Source organism: Paramormyrops kingsleyae, chromosome 8 (assembly GCF_048594095.1).
Source record: "Paramormyrops kingsleyae isolate MSU_618 chromosome 8, PKINGS_0.4, whole genome shotgun sequence".
NCBI lineage: Eukaryota > Metazoa > Chordata > Actinopteri > Osteoglossiformes > Mormyridae > Paramormyrops > Paramormyrops kingsleyae.
Window position 1 is genome coordinate 36,875,019 of NC_132804.1, and position 25,664 is coordinate 36,900,682.

The following is a 25,664-nucleotide window of genomic DNA, read 5'->3' on the forward strand; positions in this document are numbered from 1 at the left end:
TGAACCCTCTATCCGTGTGCGGGTGAGAGATGGTCCAGTGTTTCGCAACCAGGACAGAATCCACTCCCGGAGCCCTACCACCAAGTAGTTGTTTGACTACTTCAGTGACGTCAGCCACAAGTCCTTCCCTGCATCTTCCAGCTCTACTTCCTTCAAGGAAGGCGTATTACTGGGATTTAGAAGATCCTCTACCGCCTGATTATATTCCCAGTTGAGGTCAACAGTTCTCCATCCCTGCTGTAGATAGCATTGGTGAAACCCTACTTCCCCCTCCTGAGTCACCTGATGGTTTACTGGAACCTTTTCAAGGCTGACCAAAACTCCTCCCTCACACAAGTTTTTGCTTCAGCAACTGCACAATCCACTTGCTACTTGGCTTGCTGGTACCTGTCTGATGCTTCCAGAGTCCCACAAGCTAATCAAACCCTATATGCCTCCTTCTTCAGCCTGACAGCTCTCTTTACTGCTGTTGTCCACTACCGTGTTAGGAGATTACTGCTGCAATGGGCACCAACAACCTTATGGCCACAGCGCCACATCGCCGATCAGCGATGCCGGAGGTATGAGCTGAAGATCTCCTGGACAGGGGCCTACGCCAGATGTATACACTCACTATGCGTTTTGGTCTACCAGGCTTATCTGGCATCCTCCCCCGCCATCAGATCCAACTCACCACCAGGTGGTGATCAGTTGACCGCTCTGCTCCTCTTTTCACCTGAGTGTCCAAAACAAGTAGCTTCAAGTTCCTCAATGTGAACATCACAGAGGACCTCTTGTGTACAACACACACAGACATTGTGGTCAGAAAAGCTCACCAGCGGTTCTACTTCCTGAGGAGGCTGAAGAATTTTGGCATGAATGCCAACATCATCTCAGTCTTCTACAGGTGCAAAATTGAGAGCTTGTTGATGGGCTGCGATAAAGTATGGTAAGGGAGCTCCTCAGCACAGCACATCACCTGCAAGACCCTTCCTGCCATCAAGACACCTCCAACGGTGCTTGCGGAAGGCACATAGCATCATCAGAGACAACAGCCACCCAGCACACCAGCTGTTCAGTCTGGAAGGCAATACAGTAGCTTGGCTGCTCAGACTACTAGACTCAAAAACACTAACACTTTCTACCACTAAGGCCATCAGACTCCTCAGCTCCAAGATTTAAAACTGCACAAAAACTTACACATAATATGTGCAATTATTCTTCAATGTACAATTACACTGGTCAACACTGAAATTGTTACTGACTTAAAAAGGTCCTAATCTGTAGTCTCTTGGTCTTGGTGTGCTGAACACAAATATGACCATGAAATTTTTTTGTTGGCTCTCGTTTTGAAGATATCTCATATAGTTAATTTTCAATGTTTCACCGTGTAAATTTATCCAGTAGGACTGTAACAACATCCTAAATAAGCCTAGAATGATGTAATATTGCATCACATTGCATAATACTGTGACGTCCGGACACCAGGAAGGAGGCAGACCCTGTAATGTGGGAGAAGGGTTTTTTGGACAGTAAGCCAAGTGCACCAAAAGGGAAATCGAAGCGGGTAGTCGAATCGAGCGTAGAGAGTCGAAAGCCGGTGAGTTCAGTCCTACACGCAGAGACAGGACATGACAGGACAGGAGACGAAGGGATGGGAAAGAAGACGAAGGCAGGGCAGGACAGGCAAGCAGGGCAGGCAGGGAAGACACGAGACAATGAAACGCTCAGTAGATGTCATTCACATGGCAACAATACTTTGCGATTTGGATTTAACTAGTGCATTGGATTTGTGCTAATTGCTAGCTGCTGTATTGCCCATGTGGGTGTGACAGTACCCCCCCCCCCCCCGACGGCCGCCCCCTGGAGGCCGAAGAGGGCATCGCAGGCGTCCCCGAGGTCGTGGTGCTGGTTTGGATGGATTCTGCTGATGGAATTCCGCCACCATAGCAGGGTCCCGGATGTTGGTTCTGGGTACCCAAGACCTTTCTTCAGGGCCGAAGCCCTCCCAGTCCACCAGATATTGCATGACACCTGCTCTTCAGTGGGAGTCAAGAAGTGCTCTGACCTGGTAGACCTGAGAGGCGTCCTGCACAGTTGGAGGGGGCAGAATCACCCCAGCCATCGGCGGGTGAGCTGTGCTATACCAAACTGGCTTAACCCTTTGGGGTCTAGGGGTAGGAAACACACTTTCACTGACTGTGGCATGATCACACATTTCTTCAAATATCATAAACTTAATTCATGGCAAATAAATTATTTCTTATATATTTGTTTTGCCATTACACTCATCTTTATTTTAATATATATTGTAAATATGTCAGATTTTTGTTAAGTTTGAAATTTGACATCAAAGTATAGACATTGCAAAATGCAGTTTGGAACACTTGCAGAAACATTATAAAAGTACATAGTAAGCAATGCTGGCAGTTTGTTTTGATCCCAGATATCTGATCACCAAAGTCTTGGCTACATGAAGATGACTAAATGGTGTAGATGCAACATTCATTTGGATAAATAAATAAGAAAAACCTAACTCATGTCACTATTTCTGGCTCCTTTCATTGAATATGTAGCAACTTTCATGTGTATGAATGAGCCATTGTCACCTGGCCACGTCCCCAACCCCCTTTTATGGCGCTGAAGGGGATGTATCTGGATCGCGTTTCACCGTTGCGCTGTTAATCAAATTACCATGCGAATGCGATTTGAATATGCGCTAATGCGGCTATTTAGAATGTGAATAGCGATCTTCGGGTGAGAGCGGCACTACACGCCCCCGATGCAGGTAAAACAAAGTAAGATGACATGGTTTACTTTTCTGCCGATTTAACCTAATTAAAAAAACTTTAATACTTCCGACAATGGACGTTTTGAAAAGAAGACAGATTACGGATTTAGCCAGCGTTTTTTTCATGATTCTACATTAAGATTTCAGCGAGATATAAACTGAAATAGACGCGAAAAGTACGCGATGTCGCCGACGACATACTCGACCCCAGAGAGTTAAGGAGGGAAGAATGAAAAGTAGGGTAGATGCGATACATGTGTGGCAGATCCAAACGAAAGGAGTCAGGACCCACCCTCTGAACAACCTTGAAGGGCCCAATATAGCGAGCCGACATCTTACGGCAGGAGGGCAGCTTGAGGTTGCGGGTGGATAACCAGACCCATTGGCCCACTCGGTAGGGTGGGGCAGGTCTTCTCCATCTATCTGCCTGGCGTTTTTGTTTATCGGCCTGGTGAGAGAGGACTTGTCGGACCCGCTGCCAAATGCATGTAGCTCCGCGGTGCCACTCCTCGACTTGGGGCACTTCGCTGGGCTTGTTCTCCCAAGGGAAGAGCGGAGGGGAAATACCCCAGGACGCACTGAAAAGGAGAGATGTGAGTAACAGGATTCATGTGTGCTTTCAACGCGTACTCAGCCCAGACCAAGTGTTCTGCCCATTCGTTAGGCTTGTCCCTGCACAGAAGCCGGAGGGCTTTTGATACGTCCTGATTGGTTCTCACGGCCAGGCCGTTGGACTGTGGGTGATAGGCAGAAGTAAGACTCAGTGAGATGTTCAATTTGTTACAAAGGGCTTTGAACACTTGGGACGTAAATTGAGGGCCTCTGTCTGATACAATGTTCTCAGGCATTCCATAGTATCTAAACACCCACGCTATCAGGACTTCAGCAAGGTCAGCTGCATTAGGAAGTTTAGGCAGTGCGACAAGTCGACACCTTTTTGAGAAACAGTCTACTATGTTTAGAACTACGGTGTTACCTCTCGAGGTTGGTAGATCCGTAATGAAATCGAGGGCCAAATGGGACCAGGGTCATGACGGAATGGGTAAGGGATGTAGCAAGCCGGCTGGAGGTTGATGGGTCGACTTCAACTGGGAACATGCAGGACAAGAGGCCACATACCTTTCCACAGTTGTTCTCCACCCTGGCCACCAGTACCTTTGGGCTATCAAATGTTGCGTGGCAGAGACCACGGGATGTCCTGAGCTGCGAGACGTGTGGACCCAATTGAGCACTGCCGTTCGTAAAGAACAAGGAACATACATCCTACCTGCAGGGCATCCTTGGGGAGGTGCACCATCTCCTCCTGAGGGCTGGCGTTGGGCAGATCAGACTGCCGGTAGAGGGCGTCTGCTTTTGTGTTTTTCTTTTCTGGAAGGTAGGTCACTTTGAAATCAAATCGAGTGAAAAACATAGCCCACCGGGCCTGGCGCAGATTCAACCTTTTTGCCTTCTGCAGGTACTCAAGGTTCCGGTGGTCCGTGAACACCTGAAAGGGGTGACAGGCTCCCTCCAGCCAGTGCCTCCACTCTTCTAATGCCAATTTTATGGCAAGCAGCTCCCTGTCTCTGCCGTCATAATTTCGTTCTGCGGGGTTAAGTTTTTTTGATAGAAAACTGCTGGATAGGCTACTGCTGGATAGCTGTTACCTTCCTCTCATCCATGGCGACCTCCCCTGGCCGGATGACATATCCTAGGAACTGCACATGGTTCTGGTGGAATTCACATTTCTCACCATTAGCATATAAGCTATATTCACATAATCTTTGCAGCACCTGGTGTACATGGGATATATGCTGAGAAAGGGTAGGGGAATATATTAGAATGTCGTCAATGTAGACAACCACGAATCGATTAACCATATCCCGGAAGACAGTGTTCATGAAGGAATGAAATATGGAGGGGCTGTTGACCAACCCATATGGCATCACGAGATACTCGAATTGACCTGTGGAGGTGACGAAAGAGCTTTTCCACTCGTCCCCCCGTTGGATTCTCATGAGGATTATAGGCGCTTCGAAGGTCTAACTTAGTAAAGATCATGGCCTTTCTGAGTTGTTCCAGTGCGGAGGGGATTAGTGGCAGGGGCTCTCTTTGTTTTACAGTGATAGCGTTTAGAGATCGATAATTGATACAAGGATAGAGACCCCCATCCTTCTTCTTAATGAAGAAAAACCCTGTGGTGATCGGGGACATGGATGGAAGGATTATACCTTGAGAGAGGCCCTCTTTGACGTACGTCTCCATGGCCTCCTCAGCGATGGAGAGGGGGTACAGGTGACCTTTGGGAAGGGGCACTCCCTTGAGGAGGTCGATGGCACAGTCGCATTCCTGGTGAGGTGGTAGGTTGAAAGAGAGTGCCTTGCTGAAAACATCCTGATAATCTGAATAGTCTAACGGGATCTGAGAAAGATCTTCTGGTTCGGGGCTCTCAATTGAGGTGGCCTGGCAAGCTATGGTTAAACATTGACTTAGACAATGGATTGACCAGGTGGCAAGCTCACCCGTCCTCCAGTCGATGAGAGGATTATGTTGGCATAACCACAGATGGCCAAGGAGGAGGGGGTCCTTTGTCACAGGGAGGACCAGGAAGTCGAGGGTTTCCACATGTAATACACCTAATTGGAGCCTAATGGGACCGATGCGATGAGTCACCCTACCTCCTTGAAGGGGCTCTCCACTAACACCTAGCACCATGATGGGGTTGGTGAGAACCTGCAAAGGCACTTTGATCTCCTGGGCCAGAGACAGACTGATAAAGATCCCTGCAGCCCCTGAATCAATCAGCGCTTCAGTGTGTTGCCCCTCACATGAACCAGTAACAACTATGGGGATGGCATCCTGAACTAGAGAAACCCCCAGAAACTAGGAGAAGCCTACCTTGGTGTGGGCAGCAGGGCGTGGTGGTCGGACAGGGCATGTACGCAGCAGATGTCCAGCCTCTCCACAGTATAGGCACAGCCCTTGGGTTGTGCGACGGTGCCACTCACTGGAAGAGAGAGGAGTGCGTCCTAGCTACATAGGCTCTACCGGCTCCTCCAAGATGGCTGGTTGGGTTGCAGCTGTTGGTTGGCATGGGCGTCAGCGACAGCGCTCTCTTATACTGTTGTCAATAGTAACCGAGAGCCCAATATAATCCTCAAAGGATAAAAGAGAAGTCAGTTCATCCTGCACTTCTGGGTTGAGCGCACGCCGATACCTTTAAATGTGTGCTGGAAATCGCATGCCAATTTGAGGAGCGGACTGTCGTCCATCCAAAGTGCGGTGGCCCAATCACGCCACTTCCAGTAATAGATATGACGAAACGTACCCGGGCTGTCTCCTCTGTAAAACGCTCTGGATGCTCCTCTATGTATAATCCACACTGCATCAGGAAAGCCTGACATTGATCTGGATTGCCATTGTATTTTTCGGGCATGGCGACGGGAACCAAAGCAAATGCGGGAGAAGAGAAAGGTAAGCTGATCGGAGCAGCTCGGGCTTCCACGAGCTGAGTTACCAGAGACGTTAAGTGATCGACCTGCTGCTGCAGCAGCCTTTGATTCTCCACGGGGTCCATGGTATGGCGAAGTATTCTGTGACGTCCGGACACCAGAAAGGAGGCAGACCCCGTAATGTGGGAGAAGGGTTTATTGGACAGTAAGCCGAGTGCACCAAAAGCCAAAAGGGAAATCCAAGCAGGTAGTCAAGTCGAGCGCGGAGAGTCTCAAGCCGGTGAGTTCAGTCCTACAGGCAGAGACAGGACGTGGAGACAAAAGGATGGGAGAGAGGACGAAGGCAGACCAGGAAGGCAGGGAAGGACAGGCAAGCGGGGCAGGCAGGACCAGGCAGGGAGGCAAGGTTGACCAGGGAAGCAGGGCAGGCAGGACAGCAGGGTACGACGAGGCAGGCAGGGAGGGAAGACAAGAGACAATGAAATGCTCAGTAGATGTCATTTGCATGGCAACAATACTTCGCAACACTCTGCGGTACAATTCAGATTTAACTAGTGCATTAGATTTGTGCTAATTGCTAGCAGCTGTGTTGCCCCGCCGCTGTGGGCGTGACAAATACCATCATGCACACCTCATCCAGAGTTTATTGCATCATTTTCTGATGCAATGCAGTACTACTTTCAGGCGGCTGCTGAACATAAGAACATAAGAAATTTACAAATGAGAGGAGGCCATTCGGCCCATCAAGCTCGTTTGGGGAGAACTTAACTAATAGCTCAGAGTTGTTAAAATCTTATCTAGCTCTGATTTAAAGGAACCCATGGTTTTAGCTTCCGCTACACTAGCAGGAAGATACTCTAACTACACGCTGTGTAAAGAAGTGCTTCCTCAAATTTGTTTTAAATTGTTCTCCCGCTAATTTCCACTTATGGTCACGAGTTCTAGTATTTAGACTAATATTGAAATAGTCATTTGGCTGAACAGCATCCAGACCCGTTAGAATCTTATAGACCTGAATCATATCCCCCCTTATTCTCCTTTGCTCAAGGCTAAACAGATTCAGTTCCGCTAACCTCTCCTCATATGACATTCCTCTAAGACCAGGAATCATTCTCATAGCTCTTCGTTACACCATTTCTAAGGCAGCAATGTCATTCTTGAGGTATGGTGACCAAATCCATAATTATTGTTTACATCACGAAATGCATGCAATAGTAATAGGCCTACGGTTAATACCTGTAAAAAATCAAGTCATAGACTATTTCTTAGATTTCTTTGCCTGTCTCTTGTACAGCTGTTCGGGAGCATCTCTGGGGAGTGTCCAGCAGTAGTCAGCCAGCAGGGTAGTGGACCATTTTCCCTGGTATCTTTGTTCCATTGTTGGAGTCTTGAACCTAGCAAACCAGGTCATTTAGTTCTTCTTGTATTATTCTGTCTGGGGTTGATGATGCACCACAGTGAAAATCTGGCTCACTGCATGCTGACGGACCAGGAGAAGAACAGGTTGGCTCACCCTCATCCTCATCAGCTGAATCAAGAGAATATTCTGCTGGAGGTTCTGGAATAGGAAGTCCCTCACCATGTGGAACTGTTCTCAATGCAGACGGAATGTTGTGGTTGACTATTCTTGACTTCTTTTGCTTTGTTATCCCGCTGGAAAGAGGAGGAACCAAGCAGAAGTAACAGTCATTTGTGTGGTTGCTTGGCTCTCTCCACACCATAGGGACTGCAAACAGCATTGATGGTCTTTTGCCATTCAACCACTGTGAAAGCTGTGTTGTTGTACATGTAGCACAGCATATATGCAGGGCCCAAGACTTGTCTTGGTTGCCAATTTTGCATCTGAAGTAAAGATGATATGCCTTCTTCACTTGAGAAGTGATACCTTTCTTTTGGTTGGCAAATATCACTTCCCCACAAATATAGCAAAAATTGTCCAAGGTATTAATGCACTTTCGAGGCATTAGTATTCTTTATTGTAACTAAATGGATAAAATAATATCAGTTTTATGTAAAAGTAGCTTAAACTGTATCCCATGAAGTCTGAAATAATTTAAATGCTCAACGACTGCGCTTTATATAGTACACTGCTGACGTCAGCTTACTTCAGCTTACTAACTAGCATTACTGGAAAAATAATGGAAGCTATAATTCAAGTGAAAATGGTAGATTACCTAGATGCAAATAACATTATAAAGGATAGCCAACATGGATTTAGGAGAGGTAGATCCTGCTTAACGAATCTACTTGAGTTCTTTGAGGAAGCTACAAGAGAAATCGATCACAAAAAGGCCTATGATGTGATTTACTTAGATTTCCAGAAAGCCTTTGATGTTGTCCCCCACAAACGGCTCTTGCTAAAGCTTAAAGCTGCAGGGATTTTAGGAACTGTGGCAGCTTGGATCGAAAACTGGCTAACTGACAGGAAGCAGTGAGTAGTTATTAGAGGCACAATGTCACAGTGGGCCTCCGTTCATAGTGGGGTACCGCAGGGTTCAATTTTAGGACCACTATTGTTCCTAATTTACATTAATGATATTGACACAAATACATACAGTAAACTGGTTAAATTTGCAGACGACACCAAGGTGGGCGGTGTAGCAGATACTGATCTAGCAGCAGAGAGGCTTCCACGTGATCTGGATTTAATTAGCGAATGGGCTGATACTTGGCAGATGAAATTTAACACAGATAAATGTAAGGTAATCCATGCAGAGAGCAGAAATATAAAGTACAGATATTTTATGGGTTCCACTGAAATAAAGGTAGCTGATTACGAGAAAGATCTCGGTATGTATGTTGATGCTTCCATGTCCCACTCTCTCCAGTGTGGGGAAGCAATAAAATAAGCCAACAGAATGTTGGGTTATATCTCTAGGTGTGTGGAGTTTAAGTCAAGGGAGGTGATGTTACACTTATATAATTCCTTGGTAAGACCACACCTTGAATACTGTGTGCAGGTTTGGACACCATACCTCAAGAAGGACATTGCAGCCTTAGAAAAGGTGCAACGAAGAGCTACGAGAATGATTCCTTGTCTTAGAGGAATGTCTTATGAGGAGAGGTTAGCGGAACTGAATCTGTTTAGCCTTGAGCAAAGGAGACTAAGAGGGGATATGATTCAGGTCTATAAGATTCTAACGGGTCTGGATGCTGTTCAGCCAAATGACTATTTCAATATTAGTCTAAATACTAGAACTCGTGGACATAAGTGGAAATTAGCGGGAGAACAATTTAAAACAAATTTGAGGAAGAACTTCTTTACACAGCGTGTAGTTAGAGTATGGAATAGTCTTCCTGCTAGTGTAGCGGAAGCTAAAACCATGGGTTCCTTTAAATCAGAGCTAGATAAGATTTTAACAACTCTGAGCTATTAGTTAAGTTCTCCCCAAATGAGCTTGATGGGCCGAATGGCCTCCTCTCGTTTGTAAATTTCTTATGTTCTTATGTTCTTATTGCAGATTACAAAAAAACAAGCTAATTTTCAATTGTCATTGATACCCAGTCACTTTAACACTGGTGCTTACATTATCCCCCCCTCCCACACACACACTTTTACATACAGTGATTCTCTTATGACTTAATTTTAAATTCTTAATTTTATTTTACTTCATCTTCTTATACTCCAATGCTGAGAAACTATTCCTGCTTATCCTGTCGTCCAACACATTTCATTGTAATGTTGACCCTATAGTAACATACATATGAGAGATAAATGGAAACTTGAAACTATGGGAAGACAAAAACCAAACCAAGGCACAGAACGGGGGGAAACTAACAAAAACCAGAGAACTGGACAGAGAACCAGGAGGTGGAATAAGAAGGAAGCAAGGACAGATAGGGTAAACAGGAGGAGCTGGGCCACCAGATGAGGGAACACAAGGAACAAAACTTGGGGACCAGGAACAAATTTGGGCTGAGCGGCGGCATGGTTGGAGCTGGAAGCGAGTTTGCAGACTTCGCAGAATGAGGACTGGAGGGCGACGAGGGAACTGCCAGACGAGGACTGGAGGTTGACAGAGGACCTGGGTCTGGGTGGCTGGCCTGACTGGTGTATCCCTGTCTCCCCCTACAGGAGACAGAGATCTGGCCTGACCCCAAACTGGACTTCTGCCTGCACTGTAGACAGCATAGGTGCTTGGGGCCTAATTGACCAAAGCCGTGAGTGAAGGCAGGAACACAGAATGTGGGACTCAGATCCAGGGACATCCTCTAAGCCCATCCCCACTAGGCAGGGAGTGACTTCAGGTGGTACTGCAGGGGCCAGGATGGGCTCTGGGGGCTCTGCAGGGGAAAGGTCAGGATGAGGGGGCCACTGTGGGAACTTGGGTGGAGCATGAGCAAGGCACTGTGGGCCGGGCTCAGACAGCTCAGGAGCGAACTGCTTCCTCTGCCTCCTCTTTTTGGGAGGGGGCCCTGGTGAGGCCCTTACAGGAGGTGAGGAAAATCCCCTGTCCCCTTCAAGACTAAAAACAGCTGAGGTAACCCATACTGGGCCAGAGACTCAAGGCCGTGGGCAGGGCTCTGAGGATGTGGTGGGTTCCACTGGGCAGGGCTCTGAGGATGCGGCAGCAATTTTACTTGAACCTGGGTCAGGTATCCCTGACAACTTTGCCAGGTCTAATAGGTGCCAAAACACTACTCTACAGACCTCTACAGACCAGTAGAGAGCTGGAGGAGCTGTTTGTCAGCTTCTGTCAGAGTCTGGAATAACCAGGGGGACTGGAGGACAGTTGGAGTCTGACAGACATTTCCAGATTGTCTGTAGAGTGCAAAGTTTCTTAACACAAGCCTGAATGGAGGTTAGAACTTGAGGGGCAGGTATCAATGGGGTCAAAAGCAAATGGGGGAAACAAGCAACTACAAAAACTTCAAAAAGGTAACAAGAGGGAAAAATGCAAAACTAGAAAAAAAAGAAAACGGCAACAGCAGCAACAACACAGAGTAATTTGAACACATTCTAAAACAATGACCCACAGGGGGAATGAACTAAAGCCCGAATTTAAATACACACTGAAAACCAGAACCAGGAATAACAAGGGACAGGTGCAACTCATAATCAATAAACCAATCAAGGGAGGTGCAGGAAAACTAAATGAACACAGAACTGTGACATAGCAAACCTTAAAGACTAAGAGTACATAGCAAACACTAGGGTAACACCAGTGGCCTGTACTACAAAGCGGGGTTACTGGCTTACCAGGGTAACTTGTCAGATTTAAGGTACCACAGTTTAAATGAACTTCATATTCGTTCATTTACATTTTGCCCAGACTACCTTAAATTGGACAAGTTACCACGATAAACCAGTAACCCCGCTTCGTAGTCGAGGCTGGCTCTACGCAGGGGCAAGAGGGGGCAGCGCCCCCTCAAATAAATGTCTTGCCCCCTCAAATCAAAATTTTGAAATGTTGAGAAAGCACATGTTAATATACTCACAAAATGAATATATTACAAGTTGATAAAATGATCTGCTGTAGCGGAAAAATCCACCGAAAAAGGGACACTACACAATACGGTATTAGATTTCCCTCATGTCTCTGTCCCTCTGCTGTGTGTATTCATTCACAGGCTGCAGCGCACGCACACACACACACACACACACACTCCTCCCCTGAGCCCTCGGTAGACATCCAATCACCGTCCGTATGCAAATGAGTCAAGACGTAGCCTAACGTAGTGTCGTGTCGGATTTCAGCGCGGTCACGGAGTGGAAAGACTTTGAAGAAGCTGCATCGTTTTTTCAGTTACAACAAGCACAGCGATGAGTCCACGTCCGCTGAATTTGACAGACTGAAGACAAATTACCGTTGTCTGACAGACCCCTACGTAAAGCCCCGCCCCACACTGTAGTTCTATACTGCTTTGTTTCAAATAATCACAGCAGTTTTTACAAAGCCAGCTTACTTACTTTACACTCCAGCTTTCATCAGCTCACAAAGAGAAAGTTACTTCTGCAATGCATCCATTTTTCAGAGTTTTTAAAAAGTGTAGTGCTGCTCCTACCTGTACTAACAGTAGTAGCAATGATACTGCTGCTAGTACATCAGAGACAGCTACTACTAGTAATACTACTACTTCAGCATCAGCAAGCACTGCTTCTCCTGTTCCTCCCCCAACATATGCTGTCCGAAAGCAGCCTGCTCAGCTACCCAGTGACTTAAATAGCAATGCACCATCTCAGCCAGTACTGGGTAGCTACCCAAAGCGTGCATTTGCTACAACATTAAGATCATTCAATCCTGTCTGGTACCGCACACGACCATGGCTAGAATACTCTGTTGAGCGAGATGCCTGCTTCTGTTTCCCCTGTCGGAAATATGGCAGCATTGTTAATGAGAGGGATGTTGTTTTTACTTTAACTGGTTTTAACAACTGGAAAGCAGCCCTTGATCGAGACAAGGGGCTACAGAGGCATGTGTCCAGCCACAACCATGTGCATGCTTCAATTGTATGGACTCAGCACAAAAGCAGAGAGACCACAGGGGGAACTGTTGAATCCCTGTTGGTTGGTAAAACACAACTTGAAAAAAACCATTACTATGTCAAGCGTGTGGGCAGTGCTGTTAAGTTTCTCTGTGTGAATGAGTTGGGGCTCCGTGGGACTGCAGAAACCTTGAGGCCAAATGAAGCAGTTAATGATGACATCGCTTCAGGTCTCTTTCTGAAACTAATGGAGTATACCTTAAAGAAGGATGAGAAGCTAGCAAGCATTGCTAAGGGTATCCCAAAGAATGCAAAATACACATGTATGGATATCCAAAATGAAATTATTCAAACACTGGCAGACATGGTGCTTAGAGATGTAGGATCACACATGCACATATCACAGGGCCTAAATTCCAGGTGGCCTGAGACAAGGCCGAGCCTGGTACGAGAGGCACCAAAGGGGGGTTACACACATAAACACACACACACAGATATCAAGGGAGGCCAGCACTCCAACTTTTATTGCCCAAAGATTTAGGGACCTACAGACAAGCAGAGTGGACTTCACGGACAGGTGTCCCTCGACTTGGCACACAACCCCCTCCCCATACATTCTGCCTTACATTTCACTCACCCAACAGACAAACACCCTAAAGGAAGTTTCATTTCAGTTTGGCTTTTGTATACCCTGTATATTGATTTACTCACGACTACTAGTCTCAATATACAGATAGGTTATGTTTGTATGTGTCCTTAGACAATCTTAGTGTTTTGTGTGCCACCCTTATAACCATGTTCACAGAGTATCACCTATTTTACCCCTTTGCACTTGAACACATATAAATTTAAATAAATAGATAGGTATAGCTACCATTGTATACACTCACCTAAAGGATTATTAGGAACACCTGTTCAATTTCTCATTAATGCAATTATCTAATCAACCAATCACATGGCAGTTGCTTCAATGCATTTAGGGGTGTGGTCCTGGTCAAGACAATCTCCTGAACTCCAAACTGAATGTCAGAATGGGAAAGAAAGGTGATTTAAGCAATTTTGAGCGTGGCATGGTTGTTGGTGCCAGACGGGCCGGTCTGAGTATTTCACAATCTGCTCAGTTACTGGGATTTTCACGCACAACCATTTCTAGGGTTTACAAAGAATGGTGTGCAAAGGGAAAAACATCCAGTATGCGGCAGTCCTGTGGGCGAAAATGCCTTGTTGATGCTAGAGGTCAGAGGAGAATGGGCCGACTGATTCAAGCTGATAGAAGAGCAACTTTGACTGAAATAACCACTCGTTACAACCGAGGTATGCAGCAAAGCATTTGTGAAGCCACAACACGCACAACGTTGAGGCGGATGGGCTACAACAGCAGAAGACCCCACCGGGTACCACTCATCTCCACTACAAATAGGAAAAAGAGGCTACAATTTGCACGAGCTCACCAAAATTGGACAGTTGAAGACTGGAAAAATGTTGCCTGGTCTGATGAGTCTCGATTTCTGTTGAGACATTCAAATGGTAGAGTCAGAATTTGACGTAAACAGAATGAGAACATGGATCCATCATGCCTTGTTACCACTGTGCAGGCTGGTGGTGGTGGTGTAATGGTGTGGGGGATGTTTTCTTGGCACACTTTAGGCCCCTTAGTGCCAATTGGGCATCGTTTAAATGCCACGGCCTACCTGAGCATTGTTTCTGACCATGTCCATCCCTTTATGACCACCATGTACCCATCCTCTGATGGCTACTTCCAGCAGGATAATGCACCATGTCACAAAGCTCGAATCATTTCAAATTGGTTTCTTGAACATGACAATGAGTTCACTGTACTACAATGGCCCCCACAGTCACCAGATCTCAACCCAATAGAGCATCTTTGGGATGTGGTGGAACGGGAGCTTCGTGCCCTGGATGTGCATCCCACAAATCTCCATCAACTGCAAGATGCTATCCTATCAATATGGGCCAACATTTCTAAAGAATGCTTTCAGCACCTTGTTGAATCAATGCCATGTAGAATTAAGGCAGTTCTGAAGGCGAAAGGGGGTCAAACACTGTATTAGTATGGTGTTCCTAATAATCCTTTAGGTGAGTGTATATGTTCTCATGGTATACCAGAAGAATCTGGAAAGTGAATGTAACCAATGTGTCCTAACTAGAGTCTTCTTTGTTAAAACCCCCCCTTCTCTTCCAACATTCCTTTGTGGTCCTTATCTGATCTTGGTGGACGGTTACCAAGTTTCTTTGTTTCTACCATGCTATGTTAAAAGAACTGAATTAAGGTGTATTTTATCCATTCTGGAGAAGATGAATTGGCATAAGCCACACCAAACAAAATATGTTGTTTCCAGATGTGCAACTTATATTGTTATTACCACAAACTAACGGCCACGCCTATCTATGGATAAGATGTGCTGTTTGTAATATGAATATTTGATGTAATATCTGCACAAAGTGTAACATCTGTTGAGGTGCAACCCAAAACACCTGTATCCCATACTAATGTGAATGAGTCACATAGATAAAATAATTAATTGTTTAATCAATTAATGCAGATGGTATGAGGTATGTACCTGTGAAGCTGGTATGGCATATTTGGTGTCAAACTGATGGAAAATCACTCCTGATTCTAAATCTGGTCAGTGATTACCATAAAAGTGGATGTATCAAAAGTTATAACAGCTTAATGAAAATCATCAGTAAAGGGGGAATCAGTCGGGCCATAAATCCCAAAAGGACTGATACAGACCCCCTTCCGAAAGCCCGCCAAATGGATGGCCAGCCATTGGGCCAGGATTCGAATTCCTGGTCATCCCTATTCATGAACCTTAGACCATAAAAACCTGGACCTCAGAACAAAGCAGCGGTCATTGCATTTTCATAATTACATTGTTTGTTTTATTCCGTTATTTCGTGTTTGTTGTTGTGTTAGGTGTAATGTCTGTCTTATGTTAGTTGTAGTGGTAGCTAGGAATAAATGCATGTCTTTTACACAACTTTAGCCTCCGTCATTGAGTGTCTCATAATAAGTTCCTGCCTTTGTGCGATCTTGCTACATGCTCTGAACCTCAAACTTGCCTGAAACATCGCGAGACTCTCTCTCATCGGCCGTGAGGGGGGCTTCGCTACCCATTGTTTACATTACCTGGTGACGCAGCTCGGTGGACGAGCCTTCTAACCCAGGTTACTAAGTGATACTGGTAATTAGTGAATCCCATTTAAGTCTCACATTAACAGACTCACGGGGATACCGCAATCGAGTTTGGAGGAGCCGACCATTCGGCATAACAATTGATTAATAATCGGCATTAAATAATAATTAATTAAACTTTAATTAATTCAAACATATTGGTGGAGAATCTTAAAATTTATTTGAGCTAATAATTCCTACAGAGAGGTCAGGAAAAAATATGAAAATGCTGATTCTGCAGGGTTCTGCCTCAAAAGTGATGAGACCAGGGACAGGTGCAATGTGGAAAATTTGTCTGTGATGATTCGCTTTGTGAGCAATTCCATGCCAGAGGAGCATCTTATTGGGTTGCTTGACTTGCATCAACTTGATGCAGAGTATATCACCTCTGAGATATTACCACACCTTTCTGATGCTGGCTACAGTGCTGACAACATACTGTACTTAGCCAGTGTTATGATGGGGCTTCTGTGATGAGTGGGGTAAAAGGTGGTGTACAAGCTCTGCTCCAAAAGAAGCTATCTAGATATGTTCCATATATCCACTGCTACAACCACCAGCTGCACCTAATAATTGTCATGCCATGCAGAGTGAACCATGTGCAAAAAGATTTTTTGACCTCTCTAGTTCACTCTACAAGTTTTTTCAGCACCACCATGTGTCTGAGAAATATGATGCACCTCATCGTAAAAGGCTGCTTGAAATCCGATGGACAGGCCACTATGAGGTGACAAAGTGTATTGTTGAAAATCAAAACCATATTCTCAGTATTCTATCTGAGATGACAGAGGATGAAGATGCTGCAGTTGACCTGTGCACTGAGGCATCGGGCCTGCTATGTCAAATTAGAAGGCATCACTTCTTTGAGACTGGAGAGTTTCTAGTGCAGGTGCTTGGTGTCTTAAAACCAGCAAATGCAATTCTACAGTCTCAGTCAGTGGATATGTGCAGTGCTTCTGAGGTTGTTGGTGCAGCACTGGAGTCCCTAAAAAACATTCCTAAAGATGAGTATTGGGCAGAGTTATCTGAGGCGGCTGCTGGAGATGATTCGCATCTTCCAAAGAAAAGAAGAACAATGAGCAAACACCTCGGTCAAAGTGTTGTGCTCTCAACTGTGGGCCATACAGACTTTGATAATCTTTCCCTTAATCCCTATCAGTCTCTGAAAAGATCTCTGCTCAACATCCTTGACAGGGCCATTTTAGAAAGATTTTCACTGAGGAATGTTGACCTGATGAAAGCCATATCTAGTCTTGCACCCAAATCTAGTGCATTTCTAGATTCAACTCAGTTGCAGCCTCTGGCTGTGCTGGTTGGCACAGTGGCAGACAATGCAAGTCTGAAAAATGAAATCCTTGTGGCAAAACAGATGTTGCTCAGAAAATGTCCAAATGAAGCAGACCTGTCCTCTGTGTGTAAACACCTGCAAGAGTACAAAGAAGCCTTTCCTGAATTACATAAATTGTATGTAACAGCCCTGGTAATTGGTGTGTCTTCAGCAGCCTGTGAGAGTTCCTTCTCCACATTGTCACGGGTTCTAACCCCCTATCGTCACACCATGTCACACAAAAGAAAGCAGAATTTGGTGATCTTGGCCCATGAGAAGTCCAAAACAAATAATTGGACATGGATGAATTTGTGAAAGTTTTTGCGAAGGGAAATAGGAGACTGTTGTTGTACAGTGGATTGGAGAGAAGAGAGCTGTTCATTTACTATAAAAAATAACAAAAAAAATAAAAAATATAAAAAAACATAATATGATCTGTTCAATAGCCCATCTGCTTTAACTTAGTTTTTTTTTATTATTCATAAGACAACCTTTCAGTTTTGTAAATATTCTAGTTATAGTGTGTTAAGTCTTACTTTAGGTTAAACGTTTTTGAGAATTAGACCATCCAGCTAAGATAAATGTTATGTCGTTGATTGGTAAAATCTGGATTAAGGATATTTTATTTTATTTAGTTTTATTTATTTAATTTTTATTTTTCAGTTTCCCCCCTGAGGGATTGCCACCTTATTGTGGTCAGGGGGTTTGCGTGCCTCAGTGACCTTAAGAGCTATACCAGCAGGAGCTTACTCATCAAGTGGGACACCCAAGTTGGACAAGTCTGAAGGTAGAGGCCTGACAAAGTGCAATCCACTTCTCCAGGCTTTGGACGCAGCTAACAACACAATTCAGCAAGGACAATACTGTTACTATAAGCACAGGGAAAAAAACAGTGCTCGAACATGATGTGTACACATGATGCCCCCTTCACATTTCTGACTGCCCCCCCATATGTGCCTGTCTAGAACCGGCTCTGACCTCGTTGCTGCTGAGCCATGAGCTACCAAACAAATTTAGTTGTATTTCTGATACAATGACAACAATAAAGTCTCTCTCTATTGGTATCGGCCAGTACAGTGCAAGTCAACCAAATGTCAATGGAAAATGATGACCCTTAATTATTGCTTTGCACACCCGTGTACTAAACAGAAATATCTGCGTTGTGCTAATATTTTAATGTTAGCAAAAACAATGCTAGAAGTGCATTTTGCAAACATTGCTCTGCTAAAATTTCACGAGGAGGACCTACTAATAAGCATTTCAACCCAACAAATTTGAATGTTCACCTTATGGCAAGCAAGAGTATAAAGAGTTTCTGAAAAACAAATCATTTCCAATAAACAATGTTGCAATACTGCCGAATAATGCTAGTCCATCAGTGACGCAAGCATTTTATAGCAAAAGAAAATTCAGTTCAGGCATTGCCAAACCAAAAGATATTACTCGGAAAATTACGGAGTTTGTCACGCTTAGTGACAACGATTAGTGTTACGCCGGGCGTGCGGGGCGAGTGCGGAAGCAGGCAAGCCAAGTCGTAAATATGGAGAAAACGGGGATTTATTCCGAGGAAGACAAACCAACACGACGTAACAACAACATCAATGACTGGACTGGGGAAAACAAACGGAAACGCGGACTAAATACAATGGACTAATGACAACAATCAGGAACAGCTGGTGAACACGGGGAATCCACATGCGGTTAACGAGGGGGCGTGGCACACAAGGGGAGCGGACGATCGGGGCATGACAGGACCCCCCCCCAAAGGCGCGCACTCCGGGCGCGCCTAAGGGGAACAGAGCGACGGGGATCGGGGACACGACGGTACCTGGGAAGACAAAAAAAAAAAAAAACAACAACAACTTCCACGGGGCACAGGGAACAGTATGGATACACAGAACTGGCACAAGGTGGACAACTCAAACCATAAACCACAAATCATCGGGAACGCAGACAAACACAAAGACACCAATGACGGAAACACGGGACCCGGGGACACGGAACCTGGACAGATAAAAGCAAAAAACACTTAACGAAGCACAGGGAACAAGACAGACACGCAGAACAGACACAGGGACAACAACTCCGACAACCACCGACAAACCATGGGGAAAGCGGACAGACAGACCAAGAAGGGAGACACAGAGGGGACAGAAAACGGAGGAACAGGATGAGGAGGGAACACAGGAGACACCGAGGGCCGAGGAGCAAAGACAGGAGGGACAAAGGGACCAGAAGGGAACGGAGGAGACACAGAGGGATGAGGAGGAACCACAGGGGGCACAAAGGGACCAACTAAAGACGAGGGCACTGAGGGATGAAGGGGAAACATGGAGGGCACAAAGGAACCAGAAGGGAACAACGGTGACAAAGGACGGGGAGTGAACACAGGGGCCAAGGGATCTAAGGGCAGGGGGCAACAGGAGGCAGAGGGGCTCTTTGGGGCTTGGGAAGTAGGGCATGCTGGGGAAGCTGGTCTCTGCAGGGCCGGAACAGGGACTGAGGGTGGCGAGGATACAGGTAAAGGGGCTGGTGGAGGTGGTAAGGAGGGGACGGAGGGGAGAGTCGCAGGCGAAGGACCCGCAGGCCGTGGAGGGGACACCGGCAGGCGGGCTGTGTCCGACTGAGCAGGTGCCCCAGATGAAACCGGGGCCAACAGCCCAGCCGGAGCTTGAGGAAGGAAGGGGGACTCCGAGAGCCTACCCCGGCGTCGATGCCCCCTCCCTTTCCGGGAGACCGAAAGGCGGTAGCATGGCCGCGAAACACCGCGCTGATGTGCCGGTGGCAGGGGTGACCCCCTGCAGGGGTCCCCAGGGGGAGCTGCCGGGGACGTCAAGAAGATCCCCGAGGGGTCCCACTCAAGCTCCTCCTCTACCTCCACTACAGAGGGAAGAGCAGTAGTCTGGAATTCGGGGACCTCCTCGGGGATTGGGGTCATGGGAACTGGAGGCACGGGGACTGAGGCCGAGGGAGCCGGGACCGGGGGGACCGAGGCCAAGGGAGCCGGGACCGGGGGGATCAAGGCCGAGGGGTGTGGTGCGGGCGGAGCCAGGGCCAGCTCCTTAGAAGGGGGCGCCAGAGCATGAGCCGCGGGGAACACTGCAGGGGCCGCTGGGAGCTGATCGGGGGACACTGCAGGGGCCGCTGGGAGCTGAGCGGGGGACACTGCAGGGGCCGCTGGGAGCTGAGCGGGGGACACTGCAGGGGCCGCTGGGAGCTGAGCGGGGGACACTGCAGGGGCCGCTGGGAGCTGAGCGGGGAGCACAGGGGGCTGCACGGGGAACGCTGCGGCGCCAGCAGGGGGCGCCAACTCCGGACCAACAGGGGGCGCTAAGGGCGCCACAGGCTCCAGACCAACAGGAGGCACTACAGGCACCTCGGGGAATGCCGCAGGAGCCTCGGGGGGCGCCGCAGGAGCAGCAGGAGCCTCGGGGGGCGCCACAGGAGCAGCGGGCTCCAGGCCAACAGGGGGCGCGACAGGTGCTGCCGGCACAGGCGTCTCTGGGGCTGCCGCAGATACGTGGCCAGCAGGGGCCAGTACGGGGACCTCCGGGACCGCTGGGGGCTGAGCAGGGGCCGCGGGCACCGTAGCCGCAGCAGCAGGGGCCGCGGGCACCGTAGCCGCAGCAGCAGGGGCCGCGGGCACCGTAGCCGCAGCAGCAGGGGCCTCGAGGAACTGAGCAGGCAACACAGGGGCGACGGGGACCTCGGGGGTCACAGCAGGCGCCTCAGGAGCGCACACAGGTGCCTCTGGGGGTGCCGCAGGAGCAGGAGACGACACGGGGGCCTCTGCAGGCGCAGGAGTCACGGGGAGCACTGGAGTCACGGGGAGCACTGCAGTCACGGGGAGCACTGCAGTCACGGGGAGCACTGCAGTCACGGGGAGCACTGGAGTCTGCAAAGGGGACTGGGCAGGGGGCACCCACTCCAGGCCAGCAGGGGGTAGTGCAGCTGGAGCAGGCGGCACAGGTACCTCGGGGGTCGGCAGAGCAGGGGGCACTGCCGGCACGGGAACCACAGGGGGCGTAGGAGCAGCAGGCGCCACGGGGGGCACCGCAGGAGCAAGAGACACAGGCACCTCGGGGGCCGCAGCAGGCGCTTCGGGGGCCTCCAAGGTCGCTGGAGCCTGAGTGGGGACCACAGGAGCTGTAGTAGCCTCAGAGGGCGGCAACGCAGCAGGGGCGGCATCCTCCTCTGGAGGGGCCAGCTTCGACCGCACCCAGAGGAGCTTCCTTAAGGTCCCCTCCGCCCTCTCCAACTGCTGAGGTGAAGCTGTTGGAGAGACGGTGGCGAATTCCCTCTGGAGCTGTTCCAGAAGCGCAACTGCCTCTGGGGAGTCCCTTACTGCAGGCTCACCTACCACCCGCCAGTATAGTCCCTGGAGAGCGAAGAACTTCCTGGCGGTATCAAGGCAGGACTGGGGCGCTGCAGCCTCAGGGAACGCGGGGGTCGCTGCAGCCTCAGGGAACGCGGGGGTCGCTGCAGCCTCAGGGAACGCGGGGGTCGCTGCAGCCTCAGGGAACGCGGGGGTCGCTGCAGCCTCAGGGAACGCGGGGGTCGCTGCAGCCTCAGGGAACGCGGGGGTCGCTGCAGCCTCAGGAAACGCGGGGGTCGCTGCAGCCTCAGGAAACGCGGGGGTCGCTGCAGCCTCAGGAAACGCGGGGGTCGCTGCAGCCTCAGGAAACGCGGGGGTCGGATGGGCTTCGGGTGACATCAGTGAAGCAGGAGAGCTCAGAACGGTGTTGGACACGCCCCTCTGTTTGCGACGCTTCCGTGTTCTTCGTGGGACAGAGACAGCAGGGGCGATGGGGACTTCGGACTGCTCGGACGGCGAAAGAAGAAGCCCTCCGCAGTCCACGTACACCTGCCTGTGCATGCTCTCCGCTGCCCTGCTTCTGAGTGTCGCGAGGTCCCGCCGCGCTGCTTTCACCTGGTTTGCGTCATCCGGTGGGGAAATCCCTTCTAGGACGTCGCGGACACGGAAAGCAAGGGCTCTGGCAGCTGGGTCCTCCCTCACCTCCGGCTGCTGGAGCCAATAAAGTACCTCATCGGTGAGTTGAAGATACGCGTCTTCCGTAAGGTGAGGCATCTTTTTGTAGAGTCCGGTCATTCTGTTACGCCGGGCGTGCGGGGCGAGTGCGGAAGCAGGCAAGCCAAGTCGTAAATATGGAGAAAACGGGGATTTATTCCGAGGAAGACAAACCAACACGACGTAACAACAACATCAATGACCGGACTGGGGAAAACAAACGGAAACGCGGACTAAATACAATGGACTAATGACAACAATCAGGAACAGCTGGTGAACACGGGGAATCCACATGCGGTTAACGAGGGGGCGTGGCACACAAGGGGAGCGGACGATCGGGGAATGACAATTAGCCCTTCTCTGTTATAAATGATATAAATATATAAAATGTATCGTTACAAACAGAAATGCACACAACTGGTATGCAAGTACACATTCACCTTACTTACCGTATGTTTATTTGCGCTGATATGACTGGAAATTATCATTCATTTTATATGCTAAGAAAGAATGCCTCGATATTTTCTGCTATTATAACTGCTAGAGGAGCTTACTTTGCTGAATCAAATATATGACATTTGCTTGCTAATAAAGGTACACAAATGGTGAACACACTGTAAATTTCTTTGTTAGCCAACAATGTTGAGTGTATTTTAAGTAAATGTTAAATGTAGAAATTCTCAGTGTGTGCAAAAACTTTTGACTCGTAGTGTATGTGCAGTCCTGGTTATAAAATATAGTGCTCTGGGATTGTTGCTGTATGCCAGAGTTGGTGTTTTCTTAACAAAAAAAATACTTTTTCATATTTTTGGAATGTAGTTTTTTTGTATTACACTGCTCAAAAAAATTAAAGGAACGCTTTGAAAACACATCAGATCTCAATGGGGGAAAAAATCATGCTGTATATCTATACTGATATGGACTGGGTAATGTGTTAGGAACGAAAGGATGCCACATCGTTTGATGGAAATGAAAATGATAAACCTACAGAGGGCTGAATTCAAAGACACCCCAAAAATCAAAGTGAAAAAATGATCCGGTAGGCTGGTCCATTTTGCCGAAATTTCATTGCAGCAACTCAAAATCGTACTCAGTAGTTTGTATGGCCCCCACATGTTTGTAGGCATGTCTGATAATGTCGGGGTATGCTCCTAATGAGACGACGGATGGTGTCCTGGGGGATCTCCTCCCAGATCTGAACCAGGGCATCACTGAGCTCCTGGACAGTCTGAAGTGCAACCTGGTGGCATTGTATGGACTAAAACATAATGTCCCAGAGGTGTTCCATTGGATTTAGGTCAGGCGAGCATGGGGGCCAGTCAACGGTATCCATTCCTTTATACTCCAGGAACTGCCTGCATACTCTTGCCACATGAGGCCGGACATTGTCGTGCACCAGGAGGAACCCAGGACCCACTGCACAAGCGTATGGTCTGACAATGGGTCCAAGGATTTCATCCTGATACCTAATGGCAGTCAAGGTGTCGTTGTCTAGCCTGTAGAGGTCTGTGTGTCCCTCCATGGATATGCCACCCCAGACCATCACTGACCCACCACCAAAATGGTCTTGCTGAACAATGTCACAGGAAGCATAATGTTCTCCGTAGCTTCTCCAGACCCTTTCACTTCTGTCACATGTGCTCAGGGTGAACCTGCTCTCATCTGTGAAAAGCACAGGGTGCCAGTGGTGGACATGCCAATTATGGTATTCTATGGCAAATCCCCATCGAGCTCCACGGTCCTGGGCAGTGAACACAGGGCCCACTAGAGGACGTTGGGCCCTCAGGCCACCCTCATGAAGTCTGTTTCTGATTGTTTGCCCAGAGACATGCACACCAGTGGCCTGCCGGAGGTCATTCTGTAGGGCTCTGGCAGTGCTCTTCCTGTTCCTCCTTGCACAAAGAAGCAGATACTGGTCCTACTTATGGGTTAAGGACCTTCTACGGCCCTGTCCATCTCTCCTAGAGTAACTGCCTATCTCCTGGAATGTCCTCCATGGCCTTGAGACTGGGCTGGGAGACACAGTAAACCTTCTGGCAATGGCACATATTGATGCACCATCCTCGAGGAGTTGCACTACCTGTGCAACCTCTGTAGGGTCCAGGTATCACCTCATGCTACCAGTAGTGACACTGACTGTAGCCAAATGCAAAATTAGTGAAAAAAACTGTCAGAAAAGATAAGGAGGGAAAAATGTCAGTGGCCTACAGTTGTTAAACCACTCCTGTTTTGGGGGTCGTCTCATTGTTGCCCCTCTAGTGCACCTGTTGTTAACTTCTTTAACACCAAAGCAGCTGAAACCGATTAACAACCCCCTTTGCTACTTAACGGACTAGATCAATATCCCAGAAGTTAAATTGACTCGATGCTATACTCTGATTAAAAAGTGTTCCTTTAATTTTTTTGAGCAGTGTATTTATTTGGGTTGAGTCTCTCTTTAAACTTATTTAAGCATAATCTCCAAAACAGTCGGTATCGGTGTCAGATTTTGAAATAATCGGCCAGAAATGTCCTTATCGGTGCATCACTAGTCACAACTAGGACTCAGAGCATTCGGGTAAAAACACATTTATTGGCGTTCATATTTCCAGTTGATCCATCCAGTCATTCTAGAAATTGTAGAGGTTAGTGGGTTGTGTGACATGTAACTTTTACATGGGGGACAGGGATGACAAGGCTGTCCCTTGCTGTCATTCCGAGACCATCCTTTCTAGTTAAAAATACCCTTGAAGGGATATCACCTATATTTTCAAGCGATTTTTATGTCTTCCTTGGTTGATCAATAGGTGGCAGTATGGTATTAGTTTTTCTTATCAGGGTCAATGATGGATTAGTATTTTGAAAGGGAAATTTTAAAGACATAAGTGCAAATATTTTAAACTTTGTACACAGTAACTATTACAAAACATGAAATTTAGCTAATTTAATTTTTCATTGAGACCTTCCATACCCATGGAAAATGTTATTCTGTGTGACCATGATACAGTAAGTTATCCTGAAAAAATTCTGAATGTAAATAAGGTTGAAATTACACAAAAAATCAATTTAAAGACTAACAGACAGATGAGAGAGATTATTTAAATAGCGGAAGTATGTCATAATAACTGCAAAGCACATCAGTCGCAGTTTTCTGAAGTACCAAAAGTACCGTACATGGTGCAGTAAAAAGTGCCCCAGGTTTTGGGCACTTAAGACTTGTCGACACAAGAGGTGAACGAAGGTTTTCACATGTGGCACAAACCGACATAAGGCCTACTGTGGCACAAATGGTAGATAATTTTAATGATTATCACATGAGTATTGTCACAACACACAGAGGATCGAGCCCTGCTATATATGGGGCTATATAGCCGTGGATCGGATTTGTTGGTCCCACGCATCCCACAGATACTTTACATGTATCTGGCTGTTCACCTGAGGCAACAGAAAATAGGATTCATCAAACCATAGCTCCAAGGTCCAGTGCCAACACTCATGTGCCC